The sequence below is a fragment of the Pteropus medius genome, unplaced genomic scaffold (assembly GCF_902729225.1).
Source record: "Pteropus medius unplaced genomic scaffold, Ma_sr-lr_union100, whole genome shotgun sequence".
Taxonomy (NCBI): Eukaryota; Metazoa; Chordata; class Mammalia; order Chiroptera; family Pteropodidae; genus Pteropus; species Pteropus medius.
Window position 1 is genome coordinate 5,572,592 of NW_024342257.1, and position 16,471 is coordinate 5,589,062.

The window sequence follows — 16,471 nt, forward strand, 5'->3', positions numbered from 1 at the left end:
CACATTGTTCAAATAGGCGATAAAGAGAAAAATCCTTTTCACACAGCTAGAGGAAAGAGACACATATGTAGAGAGAAACGAATGTGAGGGCAATAGCAGATTTTTCATTGCACACAATACAAGGGAGAAGACACTGAAACAACATCTTTAAAGTACTGAAAGTAAACAAAAATCAACCTAAAATTCTGTACCCAGAGAAAATATCTTTCAAAAGCAATGGCAAAATAAAAACCTTTTCAAACAAACAAAAGATAAAAGAATTCATCACCAGCAAACCTGCATTACAAGAAATGATAAAGGGAATCCTTCAGAAAGAAGACAAATGATACCAAAGGGAACCTGCATCTACAAAGGAATGTAAAGAACTAGAAATGATAACTGTATGGATAAATATATGAGATTTTAAAAGTTTATATCTCCTTTTAAAACTTACCAATCATCTTTGAATGATGCAAAAAAATATAATCATTTTAAAGACTGATAAAAAAAAAGAGGAATCAAGCATTTATCCTGACTTTTTTGATGAACTCTACATCAGGTAACCAAATAGTTGATGTGAAAAGTTTTTAAAATAAGTTCTTAAATTTTCTAGAAGAATGCCAATAATAAATGAAGTAATCTTAGACTCATAATACCACCAATTTGAATCCTCCAAAAAATAATGAAAAGCTGATGAGAATTTTTATAATGCAGGGATTAGTTGATGATACCTGATTTCAATGATCAATTCTAACACAACTAAAAGAAAGGAAACTAGACATTATATACTTTCTAATATGATATAATAAGAAGGTTAAAATACCACATATTAGATATTGTTAACAAAGTAACAAAGCTGAATAAGCCTGCATCTAATGAAACTTCTGTATTAAACCCTCAGTTTATAGGCAATATAGTAGATAGATGGACATGTTTGTTTTTAATACCACAGGACTGCAATTAGTAAAATCCAGAATGTCAGGAACTCTACAAGACAAAATCCTGATTTCTCCAACAAATAAACTGAAAAAAAAAGTGGTAAAGGAAATGTATAGACTAAAAGAGATTTAAGAGACATGTAAAACAAATGCAAAATTTGAATGGATTTGTTTGAATCTGGATTCAAACAAATAAATATTTAAAAGCGTCTAAAACATTTGAGGCATTTTAAACAAGGGTACATTCGAAAGCAAGTAATTTACTGATTTTTCCTTCAGCTGTAATAATGGCTTGGATTTTTTTTTATAGACATGGCTCCTTTGTTTAGAGATACATACTGAAAGTTTTAGGGATAAATTGATATGATGGATTTGCTTCAAAATAATATAAAGAGGGAAAGGGTAAAATTACAGATGAAACAAGATTGGCTATTAGTTAATAATGGTTGAAGCTGAGTGAGGTAAACACAGGGATTCATTATACTATACTCTCTACTTTTGCACATGGTGAAATATTCCATAATTTAGAAAAATACCCTGTTTAGTTTGAACACTATATCATTGGTTTCAAAGGGCAATGAGTCTGAGGAAATAAGGAGCAGTAAGACTAGTGTTCCAGTAGAAAATATACTTAACTTATAAACGGTAAAGAGAATAATGAGAAATTCAAGAACAATGGCTTTAGAAACTAGATTAACTTATTTTGAACAATTATGTGATGCATAGTTTATACATGATTAATCTTTAACACTGCAAGGCTTTAGAAATTCATATAAGTTTACTTATGTATAAATACCCACCTTAACCAATTCAGTTCTGAAAGTCCATAAAGAATACTTTTATTTATTTATTTATTTATTTATTTATTTATTTATTTATTTATTTATTTTCTGGCTTTATTGAAACATAACAGACAATTCGTTGCTCGTATTTACACTGTACAATTCAATAAGTTTTTTTTTCAATTATAGTTGGCATACAATAACATATTAGTTTCAGTTGTACAGCACAGTGATTAGAGAGCTATATAATTCACAAAGCGATCACCTCACTATATCTAGTACCTCTCATCCCCCTTACATATACATTACATTGTTCATTATTTTCCTTATGCTACACTTTATATTTCCATGTTTATTTTGTATCTATCCATTTGTACATAGAGCACATTTTGAGGGATACTAGATGAGAGTGGATGGTGAAAAAGGGCAAAGGGATAAAGAAGTACAAATGTCCCATAGGCTTCTTAATTTATTATTATTATAGCCTTGGCTTCTTTTTTCTTGCTGTTCTGAGTGTCTTTGGCTTCCTCATCCTCTATATCAGTGGTTCGATCCTCTTCTTTCTCCACTCTATTGATTCCCTCTAATATACTCTTCATCTTAGATAATGTGTTCTTCATCTCTGACTGATTCTCTTTTATAATTTAAATTTCCATTTTTATGTTTTTTGAATCTCTTTGTTAAAGTTTTCACTGAATTCATCTACATTTCCCCTAAGTTCACTGAATATCTCTATAACCAGTGATTTGAATTCTGCATCTGTTAGATTGCTTGACTCCATTATTCGTGGATCTCTGTTCTGTTCTCTCACATCATTTCTGCTTCTTTGTCTTCCCATTTTGGCTGACTTTCAGTGTCTGTTTTTATGTACTAAGCAAAGCTCCTAAGTCTCCCAGTCTTATTAGCATGGCTTTGTGTAGTAAGTGTCCAGAGGTACAGTCCTGGGAGGGGCTCAGCTACAGGCTAAGTTTAGCCCCATCCTGTGGCCCTCTAGGGCCACCTGTTAAGATTTAGCAAGCAATCCACAGATGCTGTGCTTATAGTGGCCTCAAGAAACTACACGAGAAACCGATGCCAGCTGTCACCAATGTTAGTCTTGGCTCCGCTCAGCAGGAGCACTGGATTTGCCCAGGACACAACTGGACGTGCCTTGGATACGGCCGTGATTTGAGAGAGGCAGAGTTTCAGGAAATCCTCTGGGCAGAGCGACCTCTATTATCCAGTTTGATGACGTCTCAGCTATGCCAGGGCTGCCTCAGCACTCTGGGAGAGGGGAGGGCTCAAAAGAGGAGCAATGAATACCACTGACACTTCTGCTCAGGAAAGAGCCTCGCCTTCGGCCCTCACTCTGACAACTCAATGACCCCGCGTAAGTCTCTGGTGCCCCCCGGCACCTAACCGGTCACTGGTGTTCAGAGCTAGTGAGTCTGCCACTGTGAAAGTCTGGTCACCTACCTGGCCCCTTTAAGAGGAGTCTGCAGTTGCTGCAGCCTTTGTCCCACTCAGCTGCTTGGTCCTAATCCCTTAACCGTCCAGCCCACGTACCCCGTGGAGGGGTGGCTGCAGTCTTGGGTGAAGACTCCCCGTACAGGAGTTGCACAGACCCTTACACTGACCAAGGTGGGGGGTAGGGCATACCTGGAGCAGCAGGCGCAGTTCTCTGCGAGTCCTCTGTCAAGTCAACTGCACTCCCTACTGGGACCACTGCAGTTTGAAGCAGAGCTCCTGGCTGAACCTGCTGAGACGGGGCACTTACCGAATCCCTATGTAGAGGGTCGGGTTCCCATCCCTGAGGATGGCTGGTATACAGACGGCTTATGCTACAGGCAACCCCCAACATGGGCTGTCATGGCATTACAGCTGTCCATAGAAATCTTCTGGTATGAGACTAGTGCTGGGCGATCTAGCCAATAGGTGGAGCTTCATGCTGTGTGGTTGATTCTCATGAATGAAACTGGTCCAGTGCAAGTCTGCACTGACAATTGGGCTGTGTATAAAGGTCTAACTCTGTGGCTGCCCCAATGGGCTGCCCAGGAGTGGATGATAGGCCACCGCCCCCTATGGGGCGAGGGGCTGTGGGAAGACCTATGGAAGTGGGGTCTTCACCAGGGAGCCACTATATACCATGTCCCTGGCCATCGGCCATTACAGGACCCAAGCAATGATGCAGCTGATGCTCTGGCACAAGTCCGCTCTACCCATGTACCACTGGTTCAGGCGGACACTGATTCCTGGCTCCACTGAAAAATGGGGCCCGTACCATGGAACAGGTAGCAAAGCGATGGGGGCTATCATTGATTCAGGCACAAGCACAAGTTACAGTGTCACAATGCCCCTGGTGTGCTGAGCAGAGAGACTGCGGGTAAAGAGTACCCTGGGGGTGGTGCCCCACAGGGCTAAGCCACTCCAGGTATGACAAGCGGACTACATAGAGCCTTTGCCCACAGACCGGGGACACCGCTATGTGTTCATAGGTGTGAACATGGCTACCGATCTAGGGTTTGCATGGCCGGTGGAAGCTGCTGATCAACATCATACTGTGACTGCTTTCGAGCACCTCACAGCGACCTATGGCTGGCCCTTATTAATCTCCAGTGACAGAGGCACTCATTTTACTGGACAGGAGGTACAGGCCTGGGCCAGCACCAATGATGTGCGGTGGCAGTTGCATGTTCCTTATTGCCTACAGGTAGCTGGAATGGTAGAGCAGTTCAACGGCTTGTTGAAGGGCAAACTGCATGCCTTGGGCTGGCGCCGTTGGTACACTAACCTCCCACGGGCTATACGCCTTCTGAATGAGCAGCCCCGGTGAACAGTGAACGGGGTTGTCTCCCCTTGAGAGGGTTGTAGCAGGCTTGCTGTGGGCTATCAAAGTGTGCCGAGGCACCGCTGCTAAACAGCTCTTGCTCCGGGCCTACCAGAGAGCATTGCTCTTGCCAGCCCCAGAATCTTTGGCAGCAAGTAAACAGGCCACCTGGTCGTGGCCCTGGACTACAGGTAACACAAAAGTCATGAGTGGCCCTGGTGGAGCCCTGGGGACAGGGCTTATGCAATGGGTTGCGGGTAGAACCCTAGACTTGCATTTGGCCCACGCCCTTGCAAGTGTCACTCCTAATGACTGTGGAAGGTTCACTGTTAACAGGGAGTTTTGTCCTTAGCCTCTGGCCCATTCCTCTCTATACCATAATGCCAGTGGAGACCCCCGCGCCTGCTACTCTTGAAGAAACTGTCTGGTACCACAGGCCAGGGGCAATTCCTCTCCCGGCCACCATTCTATCTCAAGACGTGCAGGTGGCCTGTGTCCTCCTGTAAGGACGGGACTTGCCCTTTATAGTCCCTTTTTCTGCTATATCCTATTGCCCAGGCGGACAACAGGGAACAGTGTCATGTCCTGGGTTCATGGGTTTGCTGCTATCCACAATGCTTCCCACTGTTTGGTGTGTACTGAACTATCAGTGGAAGCAGCCGAGGGACTACCATTACTAGGGTTACGGCTGAGAATTGGACATGGCTGGATACCTGGAGCACCACAGCCGAATGGAACCAGCAATGGCGAGCCATGGATGCGCTGCTCCACTGCGATCTAATGGATGGAGATGGCTAGCGGGAGAACATGTGGAATTGCAGGAGCAGGCCCCTCACTGCATAGAGCAAGTAACATCTGTGCCCAACTGTATCATGGAGTGGTTACCCCCCGAGCTGTGTGCTAACACCACCCTTGCTAATATCTCCAAGGTCTGCTGGAATAGGCAACGTTATGTCAGTACAGAGCCTACCGACTGGCTACCTTCAGGGTATCTCTGGGTCTGCAGGCACTACAGTTAACCCTACTTGTCCACTGTTTTGACCAGCTGTTGTACCTGAGGACATCCATATTTAGCTGAATGCATATTACCCACCCTGCCCCAATTCCCTCATAATTTGGATCCCGTATATCACCACTGGCACCAGCAGAAACGGGCAGCATGGTGGTTCTACCCACTGGCGTTATTCATTCCAGGGGTAGGATCCATAGATGTAGAACTGCAGGTAGAAGCTTTAGCCCAGCACACTGCACAGGCATTGGATGCTACACGTCAGGCTATAACCCTTTTAATGAGAGAAATCATGCAAATGCGGAAAGTAGTTCTGCAAAACTGCATGGCCCTTGACCTCCTAACTGCTGCCCAGGGTGGCACCTGTGCCCTACTCCATGTAGAATGCTGTGTCTATATTCCTGATCATGCAGACCAAGCACAAGCAGCCCTCCAGGAAATGGATGCTGAAGTCCAAGTCGTCCATGCCCTGGGTGAAGTCTCCTTGACAACTTGGTAGAATTCCTTGAGGTCCTCCTGGCAGTGGACAGTAGCCATCCCAGCCTTTGTAGCCTGTAGCCTGGTAGTATTTTGCTGTTCTGTATATTGTTGATGTGGATTGTGGGCCCAAGGTAGTGCCCTCCCAGCCAGATCCTGTGCCGCGACCCTCGAGTGGTGGAGTGTGGGTCCCAGGTCTGGCTGTGATCCAAGCTTGCGGCTAGGGATAGGACTCCAGATTTAGAATGTTACATTAATGTAGTAGGTCACCTGTGCCTAACATATAAGTGTGATACAGCTTATTGTATCATGCATGTGTGGCAGAATGCCACTATTGTTCTCTGACATATAAAACCCATGCAGTCCCCTAGCACAGAAGTGCACACTCCCTGAATTAAGTTGGTGCCTGCCATTTCATTCTCATGTCAGCTCCTCATGCATTCTTTCAACTGGACATCTCACCACCGAAACCTTCCCTTCCTGATCAGCTCGGCACTGACACTGGGCTGCCTCTCATCTTCACTCCCTCCTACCTTCTACTGTTGCAGGTTGATGTCTTATTTCTCTCCCTAGTTGCAGGGTTTCTGTTCATCTAGATCCCAGACAACTCTGCCTGCTGTTTGCTCCTTGTTTCCATCCCAATTCTGATTTGGTCGCAAGAGGGATAAACAAAGTCTCTATCATCTATGCCATTTTTCCCAGCTCTCAAGAATACTTTTAAAGTTTAGGAATTGCAGTAGTCAGATAGTGTTATTTGATCTTAGAGTTTATGATAAAGATAGGAGGTAAGCTTCTGATCTTTTGCCATACTATATTAAATTAGAAATCAACAAAAATTGGATTGTTTTGAGCTAAGTGTATGTCTTCTTGCTATAGTGGTTTTTTCCTCTTCTGTCTTATTTTATGCTCTTTTCTGATATTTCATTACAGATTTGGAATGTAGTATAGAATTATATAGTTCATGGCCTCAGAATACAGCACAAGAAAAAATGTTAGATAACTAAAAGCAATGGGGAAATATCAGTTAAATTTTAACCCAGTTACCAGAGTCGATCTTTTCCAAATTTGTTTCCATTTGGTCTCCCTGATGCAAGTTTATATTTAGTGAAATTAAAAAATAAAAACCAGGAAATAGCTGTCAGCATCTAAGCTATCTTAAATCAAGCTTAGTTAGCAGCCTGGATAATACCAATCTAGATAAGAGCAGTGGCCTGTATTTGGCCTGGAGAGGGGAGGAGCGAAGAGCACTAAAGCTGATGAGGGCGGTATACACCAAGGCCTCCCTCCTTCAGTCTAGGAACAGTGCTAAATAAACACATTAAAAAAATAAAAATTTCAGTTTGGTCTCACAATGAAAAACATTTAGATATTTTAAAGTCTGCAATTTTCACTTTGCAGGAAGATATTAGGTTTACTCAGCTATAACAATATGATTATAGATAAGTCCATGAGCCTATGATTTCATTCAATTTGTTTAGCTGTCATGCCATGTGCCTAAGTGACAGTTTTTATCATTAGAAATGTCTGTGCCCATGATTATCTTTTGAAAGCAGTGGAGCTTATCAGGGTTTTATAAAGAAGTAGAAAATAGAGCAAGAGAAAAGAGCACTCAAATGGCAGTCAAGACACCTGAAATATCGCCATAATTTTGGCACTTACCAGCTGTAAGATCATGGGCAAGTCACTTCACCTCTTGACCCCAGTTAACACATTCTGAAAATAAACCGGTTGAATTAGATGATATGCATGGCACTTTCCGGTTACAAATTGTTCATTCAACACATATTTATTAATTGCCCACTATAAGAATACAACATAATAGCTAAGAGCATGTTTCTGAAATCACACTACTTAGGTTCAAATTCTGTATCCTTTCTTTACTAGCTGGGTGTGTCAATGGGTATTTTAACTTCTCTGTATTTCAGTATCCTTGCCTATTAAGTGAGGATAATTATAGCAACTACCTCATAGAGTTGGAAGAATTAAAGGGAAATAATGTATTTCAAGAATTTAGAATCATGCCTAGCATTCAATGAATGTTAGTTGTCATTTGTTGTTGTTGTTGTTGTTGTTATTATTATTAGCTAAGCATTGGGGATACAATGGGGAACAAGAAGGAAACAGTCTCTGTCCTCAGGGAGCATCCAGAAAAGGGGGGTGAATGACAAACATGAATAAAGCTATGACAGCAGAAGTACTTGCTGGAGAGAAACATAGCAAGAAGCAGCAGGTGGGGGCCCTTAATGTAACTTGTAGGAGAGGCTTAAACTGTGAAATAAAGATAAATAAGAAGTAGCTAGTTAAGGAGGAATAGGTTCCAGGCAAAGGAAATGACATGTGTAAAGGCTATGTGTCAATAATTCCTATGGGCTAAGACATGATATTTTCATGTAAATGTAATCCATAAAACAATTATCATACATTAAAATGTACCACAACTTTCATTTCATCAAGATACAACATTAAGAGAGTAAAAAGGTAAATGGCTGAGTAGGAGAAAATATATGTAGACATATATCTGTCCTAGGACTCATGCAGAATATACAAAGATGAAAGGAAAGAATAGATGACCCAATAAAAAAAAATAAGCAAAAGACTTGGCCAGCAGATACTTCATAAATAAGCTATCCAAATGGCCAATAAACATACAAAAAAGTGATCGACTTCATTTGTCACTGGAACAACATAAATTAAAATCACAATGCAATACCACCACACATCCATAAGAATGGCTAAATCTTTTTTTTTTTTAATCAAGTGTTTACAAAGTTGTAGAGAATCCTAGACTTTTTTATAAACCTCGGGTGGGAATGTAAATTTCTATAAACACTTTGGTGATATCTATTAAATCTGAACGTATGAATATTTTATGATATTGCTACTGTACTCCAAGATATATACTCAATAGAAATGGGGGCATATGTTCACAAAAAGATATCTATTAGACATTCCTAACAACGCTATGTTTTCAGTTTCAAAAACTGAAAATCTGAGTGTCCATCAACAGTAGAACAGACAAATCAATCATAGTATATTCACACAGTAGGATGCTAAATAGCAATAACAATGAGTGATCTACAACTAAACCCCCAAATATGGATTCTCACAAAGCTAATGCTGAGAAGAAAATGCAGGTACATACGAAAGTATAACACTAGAAAAAGTATTCTATGCTATTGGAAGTCAGAGTAAAGTTTACTCTGAAGGAGAGAGTAATGACTTGAAGGGAATACATGGGTGGCCACTAGATTGCTGGTAATATTTTATTATCTGATGAGAGTGCTAGTAAAGCAACCTAAAAATCATACTTGAGTCTTCTCATTTTAAAGTGTATCAACAATGTCTATTAATTGGAAACAGAATTGACATTCTTCTTGCAGAACTTTCACAATTAAGAGATGATCATAGCAATTCCAAGAAGTGCATGAATTTGCACTTCCCTCTTCCTTATGAATCTAGGATGATGATGTTTGCAAATCCAGAATCATAATTAAAGAGTAATAAAATGCTGAGAGATCACTGACCATGTGTGTAATTTGCAATAATGAAACAAATAGAGCAAGGTGGCAGCTGACATGTCAGGCTCTACAAATTATAGGTTGGGCATTTTAATTATGGATATAACTTTATAATCTATACATCTATTAATTGTATTCACTTATGAAAACATCAATATTAGTGGCATTATCCTCCTGTGACATTCAACTCATGTTCTTTGAAGTATGAGTATCCACTAATTGGATTCCACATCACTTATCTTGCTCCCACCCCTCAGGCCACACTATGTACTCCCAAATCAAGTTTACTCAATCTCAGTTAGAAACAGGGGTCCCCTTATTCTCCATGAGGTAAATGAGAAAATCATGCCAGATTTCTTTTACTTAACTTTGACAGGATGAGTCCCTTAGAAAAGTTTTTGGAGTTCATAAGTTTTCAATCAAATCAAGAGCCCAGTGTAGTAGACTGAATAATAGTCATCCAAAGATATCAGGTCCTAATCCTTGGAACCTAAGGATCTTAACATAATAATATTATTCTGATTATTCAGATGGGGCCCAAATCCAATCACATGTGTCTTTTATGAGTGAGACACAGGTGAGGGAATGAGAGAGACAAACAAGAGAAGGCCCGAGAAGACGGGCAGAGATTAGACTGATAGGGCCAAAAGGCAAAGAACACCAAGTAATAACAGCACCCACAAGAAGCTAGAATTGGCAAGAAATGGATACCCGCCTAGAATCTCCAGAATGATTGCACCACTGCCAACATGACACCTTGATTTCACATTAGTGAAACTGATTTAGACTTTTGGAATGTTGTTTCAAGCAATCAAGTTTGTGATTATTTGTTACAGAAGCCACAGGAAACTAATATACCAACTCTCTCATAAAAATATATATATATATATATATATATATATACATATATACCATATAATAAATATGTGTGCATAAGAGATAGGCAGAAATTCAATATTGGTATAAACCTTTCCTTTCTATCCTTTAGAATATCTGTTAGCTGCCCACATAAATGAAGATGTCCTATATACCACCTACCACCCTGATGCCCAATGCCTAGTACACAGCCAGGTATATAAAATGGTTGGAGTAAATGAATAATCAGAAACAGTATTGTGCATTTATCTGACATCTTTAGGCACATTAATCTCTAAATTGAAATTTCTAACCTATTAAAATTTAGACATAAAGCAAAAAAAAAAAAAAAAAGGCCTTGCTATTTAAAGTGTGAGCTGACAACCAGCAATATTAGCATCACCTGGGAGCTTGTCAGAACTATAGAATCTCAGACTCCTCCTTAGATCCACTTAATCAAAATCTGCCTTTTAAGAGGATCCCCTGATGATTCCTTTGAAGATTAACATTTGAGAAGCACTGATTTGTGAGATAAGGAAGACTGAACTAATTATTTGATAATATTATGAATTACTGTTAACTTTTTTTTATGTGTGATAATGACATTGGGTTAAAAGAGTCCTTTTAACTGAATATAAAACATGAAACAATAAAATGCTAAGAAGAAAACATAGCAACTAAACTCAAAGACCTTGAACTTAAAGAGGATTTTATGAATTTGGCCTCAAAAGCAAGGGAAGTAAAAGCTAATATAAATGAATGGGACTACATCAAACTAAAAAGCCTCTGCACAACAAAAGAAACCATCAACAAGGTAAAGACACAACCATCCGAATGAAAAAAATATTCGCAAACAACACCTCCAATAAGGGCCTAATATCCAAAATATACAAAGAACTCATACAACTCAATAACAACAAAATAACAAACTATTCAATCAAAAAATGGGCATAGAATCTGAACAGACACTTCTCCCTAGAGGACATACAAACGGCCAACAAATACTTGAAAAGATACTCAACATCGCTAGTCATTAGGGAAATGCAAATCAAAACCACAATGAGATACCATCTCACACCTGTTAGAATAGTTATAATCAACAGGACAAGTAGTAACAAATGCTGGAGAGGATGTGGGGAAATAGGAACCCTCATACACTGCTGGTGGGACTGCAAATTGGTACGACCACTATGGAAAACGGTATGGAGGTTTCTCAAAAAACTAAGAATTGATCTACCATATGATCCAGCAATCTCTCTTCTGGGTATTTACCCCAAAGACTTGAAAACCAATATCTGAAAAGATCTGCACACCAATGTTCATAGCAGCATTATTCACAGTGGCCAGGACATGGAAGCATCCCAAGCGTCCTACGATAGATGATTGGCTAAAGAAGCTGTGGTACATATATGGAATACAATGGAATATTACTCAGCCATAAGAAGAGATGAAATACTGCCATTTGCAACAACATGGATGGACCTCGAGATAATTATGCTAAGCGAAATAACCCAGACAGAAAAAGTTGAAAATCACGTATCACTTATATGTGGGATATAAAACTAAAAGCAACAAATGAACAGGACAAACAGAGACTCATGGACATGGACTGGCAGGACTAGTGGTTACCAGAGGGTAGGGGGTTGGGGGAAGGGGGAGATAGATGGGGTAAAGGGAGTCAGATATGTGGCAACTGAAAGAAATCTAACTATGGGAGATGAACACAGAGTGTAAACATAAATATGCCTTAATGTTAAAGTATACAGCTGAAACTTATTGGATTTCGTTAACCAATGTCACCATAAAATAATTAATTAATTAATTTTAAAAATAGTTCCTTTAGAGAAAAATACTGAAATATTTATTGAGGAAATTATATGACATCTAGAGTTTACTTCAAATCATTCTCGAAGTGAGGATAGGAAGTATATGGGGGTATACAAAGAACAAATGTGGCCATGAAGTGATAATTATTGAGGCTTAGTGATATATACATTATACTATTCTCTCTACATTTGGATATGTTTAAAATCTTCCATAATAGAAAGTTTAAAAAATGTTTAAGTATAGGATCAGTCATTTTCTCTTCCATATATTTTATGTGTTCACTAGTATTCTTTCCTAATAGAAACTCTCCAATACCTGAACTATAATTTAGACACTATTGATTCAGGGAAAAATGCACCATAGTGATCTCATATTTCTCTCTACTCCTACTGCAACCTGTAATCTGGGATAGAACATGTAGAAGCAGGGGCAAATACAAATGAGAACATGCTCATACAGGATTCTGAAGAATTATGTGGCCATCCTGGACATGGGAACAGAGCCTTTTCAATGCTAAAAACATGTAATCTGAGCAGACGCTCTTTCAGACACTGTCTACACCAGAATGCTTGATTAGGGAGTAAATAACTCTAACTGGACAATCTTCAAGGGATACATATTATGTTTGAAGGACGAGAAAAAGAATATCCTGGTATTCCTTTAAGGGACAGTGAGTGTGAAATGAAGCTAATGACAAAAAGATCCATTTTGCTGGCATCGCCTCAGCATTATCACAGAGTATTTGTCTGAGTGATAAATACTATACATCTTCCATTTCACAGGCAGAAGTCTGAAAACGTGCTTCAGGTATCTTATTTTAGCTCCATTCCCCTCTTTGGAGTTTTCAACAGTAATTACTATTCATCTGTTTTACTCATCTTCCTCTGTTGCTGCTGCAGGCAAGAATTAGCAGCAGCAACTCCTGTGATGATTGGTCACTAGATGGCTGAATTTCTATCCGGCTGCAGAACTCTTTTGCTAGGCAACAATGTCATCGTCATTACTGGAAGCTTCAATGCATTTACCAGTAAAAATTGAAAAATTAATTCAATTAAAATCAGTTTGCCTACAGAAAATCAGAAGATTTTATCCCTTTCCTAGCTCATTTTTCTTGAATACCTTGGGTTTATTGAGAAGGTGTAAATATTACCATTCTTTAAAAAGGATGCTCAATACTTCTGTCTGATCAGGACTCCCTATTTTTGATAAATAATCGTCACATCCAAATTGAAAGCCTAAAAGTAATGACTGGTAAATTGGGTTGAACAACATGATTGTAACAGAATTTACTTCCATCCTGCTGCTTTAAGAGCCTAGGAATGGATGGGTGGGAGCTCGAGAAGTTAGGTTTTCTATAGCAATGTAAGTATACCGGGTATATCTTTCAATTAAATTGCATTCATTTTTGAAATCAAATTAATAAAACTGGCTTTGTAGTCTTTTGAATATAAAATTCCATTATGTCTTCAATGCACTACAGGTTTTAATATTTGGGCTCAGTATATAGGAACTCCAAGTTCCAATCAGATCTTTATTATTCCGCTATTTATTTAAAGACTGAGATCAATTACTGAAGATCTGTGGATCCTAACACTGATGCCAGGCAAGAAGAGTCAGGTTGAAGCTAAATGAAATCGCTTGGCCAGAATGTCTACATTATCTATCAATTGCTGACTGGTAATGAACTAAAGGGGAAAATCCTGAGAATAATTTCAATCCTGTTCTCACAAGCCTCAAGCTCTCCAATTCTCACAGCAAAAGTGTAAGATATTGTTCTGCTCATTTTACACATAAGGAAATTGAAGCGTAGAGACCAAGTGACCAAAACACCTTCTGAAACTTCTAATCCACTCTGTCGGGCACTCCTACATAATGTATGGCAGTTTTCTTCAAAGTGGAGTATGTACACTCCTGATAATACATGAAGACTTTCCAAGGAGTCCAGAGGCATGGGTCGTTTAAAAACTCCTTTCCCAAATTTCAACTTCCATATGTATTTTTTTTTCTGTTCTAATATTGATCATTTTCCAAGTCCCCTCTCACTTTCTACAGAAGAAAAGCAGACCTCTTACACATCCAGAACCTGATTACGGCAATTCTTTCAGAGCGTACAACCTCCAAAGAATGCTACAATATAAAGGAACCTCAAAAAAACATTTTGCTCAGTTAAAGAAGGTTGACACAATATGCTACTTATTGTATGATTACATTTACATAAAATTTCCAGACAAAGTAATTCAGTATGGGCAGAAAGCAGAACAGTGCTTACATGGGACTGAGGTTAGGAACAATAATTGTTGACATGTAAGCATGAGCAAAAATTTTGGGAATGATGGAAATGTTCTAAAACTAGACTATTGTGATAGTTACACAACTGTATAAATTTACTAAAACAGTACACTGACAATGGGTGAATTTTTGACATGCAAACTATGCCTCAATAAAGCTATTGAGGGAAAATAACTCCAAGGAGATAAACAAATGGAAAATTAGAAACATTGGTGTCTAAGTGGACTATAATGCTTAGGAACAAAATCTCTTTGCAATCCGGGTAATTTCTAATTCTTTGCTTTCAACAAAATTGAAAGCATACTCAATTCAATTATCAGCTGATAGGTCATTAAAAATAATTATTGATGATCGATAACTATGTTATTTTTTTGGCATATGATGCTGAAGGAAGACAAAAAATTGAGTAATATTGCTATAACACATCTCCCTGTATTTTTTCTACTGAGTACATTTCCTCATTATTTACATTTACAAAAACAACAAAAGAGATATAGGTCTGATGATAAACTGTATCATTATACCAATAAGTAATATTAATGAATATATATAAATTAATTTAAAAATCTATTATGTTAGAACTGCATTTTAAATTGAATGTCTAGTTTTAATGTTTAATAATTATTGATCATAAATTATATATTTTAGGTTGTTTTGATCAATGTTCTATGAACAATAATCATGATAATAACCCAGTCTAGAAAAAAATTTAACCTAGAACCTTATGAGAGGATATATAAACAATTAAACATCAACATATTTACATATTTTTGTTGAACAGAAGTATAATAGGGTTATCAACAAAAGACCTTCTAACATAAAAGTATAATGTAATAACATCTGAATAAAATTCTGTGAGGTAAGAGTATGAAAGTAGAAGTTCAAGGAGAAAAAGAAATTATAGAATTTTCAACTGTTAAAAAAGAACTTTAACATGAATTTTAAATGGATAATAATGGGTTTTATACCAGTGTTTAGCTTCCATTTGGTACATCGATACTTATACAATAAGATTGTTGATACACTGTTTATTATACATGTAGTTCAAAAATTGGCAAAACTAATCCTTTGTGATAAAAGTCAAAATAGTGGTTATTTCTGGAATGTTTTCACTGGGAGGCACATGAGAGAGCTTTCAAAGACTATGGAAATACCCTGAATAAGTAGATCTACAGGACTGCACAGCGGTATGCGTATTCATCCAGCAGTACATTTAAGATCTCTGGACTTTATTATATTTATGTATACCTCAACGAATAAATTAAAAGACAATGATCTATTGACAGAACGCTGGAAATCACATCCTTTGCAACTATTTAAACTCACGATGTAAAAAAATCGAGGTCATCTTCTAAACTTGTAGGAAGCACGCGAGTAAAATGTGTGCTTCCATTGAATGAACATTCCTGACCGGAAGAGCTGTAGCCATCTCCTCTACTGTTCAGGTGCAGCTCTCTGTAACAATAATTTTACTCTCACCTCCATAGCTGCCCCCACCTCCACCACTAACCTGGGCCTCTCCAGGCTTCTGTAGCTCACTGTCCACCTTCATTCCGGGACTACACTTCCCAGTAATGCAACCTGGCTCCTGGTGGAAGTTTACATTTCTCACATTGCATTCTGGACTATGAAGTCATCAATTCAATAGCAGGAAGGGGTGGAAACGATTTGGAAGCTTTGCTCTCTGGGAGTTGTAGTTTTCCGTGTGCTATACTGTTTCAGATCTGCAAGGGCGGGGGAAGCCGACCGCGGCCTTCAAGAGAGAACCAGGCACAGCAAGAACAGAGGCATGTTAAGTAAATCTCAGTAGACCCCAGCAATTTGGCCAAGGGCTACGAATGGCAACTGGCATCACCAGATTAAAAACTAAACAGAATTAAAAAATAATAGTAACTATAGTGTTTTTCAGGTTATAATGAAAATGTTTAGTCTGGTCCCAAAAAATACAGAAATGTTTTCAAATTTTGTTTTGTTTTATTCTTCCATCTCTT

At 38.7% G+C, this 16,471-nt stretch overlaps 1 long non-coding RNA gene across 1 annotated transcript; it reads right to left on the reverse strand.

Moving 5' to 3' along the window:
* Nucleotides 1–2,564: 2,564 nt before the first annotated feature.
* Nucleotides 2,565–16,085, reverse strand: LOC120600017 (uncharacterized). The gene is made up of 3 exons (XR_005652060.1): nt 15,991–16,085; nt 7,651–7,704; nt 2,565–6,211 (listed from the first exon to the last, which is right to left on the reverse strand). It is a non-coding gene; the product is annotated as an uncharacterized LOC120600017 (long non-coding RNA).
* Between the last annotated feature and the right edge of the window lie 386 nt (nt 16,086–16,471).